The sequence below is a fragment of the Panicum virgatum genome, chromosome 8N, assembly GCF_016808335.1.
Source record: "Panicum virgatum strain AP13 chromosome 8N, P.virgatum_v5, whole genome shotgun sequence".
Classification (NCBI taxonomy): domain Eukaryota; kingdom Viridiplantae; phylum Streptophyta; class Magnoliopsida; order Poales; family Poaceae; genus Panicum; species Panicum virgatum.
The window spans coordinates 33,038,455-33,041,009 of record NC_053152.1 but is presented as its reverse complement, the minus strand read 5'-3'; positions in this window follow the sequence as shown (position 1 = coordinate 33,041,009).

Below are 2,555 nucleotides of genomic sequence, written 5' to 3'. Positions count from 1 at the left end.
CAGAGCCACACCGTCTGCCCCTAGTTAAAGTTGGCTTCATCACATATGTCAACAAAAGCAGACCCAAGAAGATAATTTAGAATAAGTACATCAGACTACAGTATAGAACTTAAAGAAGAATATCTTGCAACTAAGAACATACTTTGACATATGTTTTATTAATATTTAATTTCAGTTTTGAAATACAAATTTAATAATGGTAATTTCATAGTATGTTTATTTCATTTTTGAACTTTAAACAAGACTTTCGGCTATGAACTGACCTCTGGTACAATAGTTCCTGTAGGAACAAACATAAATCGTAAGATTGTTGACAAACATAAACTTCAATCGTGAAACTTTTTAGATTGATTGAACGCAATCCATGAATCAGATCAGCACGTCATAATACTGTATAGTTTATGACAGAACATGAGAACATGCAAGCATCAAGATATATTCAAATATTTAGTCTTTCCATCACTTGTGCAAACAGAAAACTTCTATCAAGTCAGGCTACAGATAAAAGCCCCTAGCGTGTGTTCATGTTTTGTTCATAGTGTGCTTGTGCACAAGTTTTGCCCCGTCCCTATCCCTGCCGGGTCCTGGAACCCCATCGGGTCCTAGTGAGGATCAACCATTGAAAGATCGGATCGTGTGCTCTAGCCTAAGAGGGAGAGAGGGTGAATTAGGCAAATTAAAACATTAACTTATGGCTCCAACTAAATTGCACAATATTAAACTAAAACATGATATCTAAATGTGCAACTACAGCTTTTCTTGTGTGAAACCCCTATCCCAAAAAAGTTTAGCAACCTATAGCCTTTCCTATCAAGATACTTCTCTACGAAAGTAAAGGCACACAAGGAAGCTAGTATAAAATGCGGAAACGTAAAGAGCGGGATAAGAGGAAGCAAACTCTCGACGCGGGTGTTTATCCAGTGGTTCGGTTAGCCACAAAGGCATACCTACATCCACGTTGTTGAAGCACTCACTAAGAGTATCGCTTATCGGCAATCAAGTCTCTTTCGTGGGCAAAACCACAGTCATCTTGATCTCGATTTCCACTAAGGAGCTTCTCCACAAAGGATGGGGGTCTCCACGTCCCCCGCACAAAGTTGTCGATGCCGCTCCACACTAAGTCGGAGGGTCGTTGATGTGCCGGCGAGCCACCAATGCTCCAAGGAGCCGGCGCACTGAGATCTTCTTGTGGTTCTCTCTAGAACCAGCTCACAAGTTAGATCACCTTACTATCTCACTCACTAAAGAGCTAACCTAGCATAAACACTCTCAAGGATGTGCTAATGACTAAAGATATGATCACTAAGCTCTTGGATGGCTTGGAGATGTTCTTGGGTATGGGTGTGATGTTCCTGAACTCCAGCAATGTTGAAATGCCCGGGGGATATCATATATATAGCCTACCAAGTCCATAGAGCCGTTTGTAGCCGTTGGACCTTTTCTGCACAGGGCACCGGTTAGACCGGTGAGGTGGCACCGGTGCAACTGGTCACTCATAGCTCAGCACTATCCGTTGGCCTTTTAACAGCTGACGTGGCTGTCACCGGTTAGACCGGTGCCTTGTCGTCAGTTCAACCGGTGCTGAAAAATTGCGTCTTGGCCACTTGACATGCTCTCTGGACAATAGCATGGTGCTTGCACCGGTGCATCAACTTGACACCATCGGTTCAACCGGTGCAACTTGGGTGTCTTCACTTGGCTCTCTTCTGCGCAGACCAAATGCACCGGTGGTAGGGCACCGGTGTATCCGAAGCCTACCGGTTAGACCGGTGCTTAGTCACCGGTGCTATCGGTGTTACTGATTTCTGTAGAACTCATCCAATTCGACATTTCTTTGAGTTCTTTCTTTGTGTTTTGTTTTGCTTGGCCTTTTTACTTCATCCCTAGGATCTAAAAATTTTACTTGACAAATTTATTAGTCCCATTGATTGTGTTGTCCATCGATCACCAAAATCACAAAATAATGGTCTAATCGGGCCATGTTCCTTACAACCATCTAACAAACAAATCAGAAAATGAAGTCCAAAACAATCAAATCAGACGCCAGTAATAACAAGTAAATGAACACAAAATCCAAGCACTAGTTACGATACATAGTCATTGATCGAGCACAAGCCACAAGCAAACAGATAGAGCAGCCACAACCATGAAAAACATTTTATTATAATTCTTTATTAGAAAATAAGAGGAAGTTGTTGAGCAAACTTATTTACGCGAAAGGTGATAATTGACATGGCTTATTCATCACTCCCATAGTTCAGGTTTAAATTAATTCATTTAAATATCTTATTTACCATATGTATAGTTTAATTACTAAGTAATTCTACTAAAACGGTAAAAGATTATGACCATTAATAGTTATGATAAATTTGTGACACTTCATGTTTGTCATGATATTGGAAGCGTATTCGTCACAATATGACCTTGCAATAGTTTATGATGATTTTAAATTTGTCTAAGTAACGAACATTTTATCTTTGTCACTAAACCATATCTTCCCATACAAAACGTCATAAAAAGTAACTATATTACGATGTTTTGGTCTGTTGTTTTGA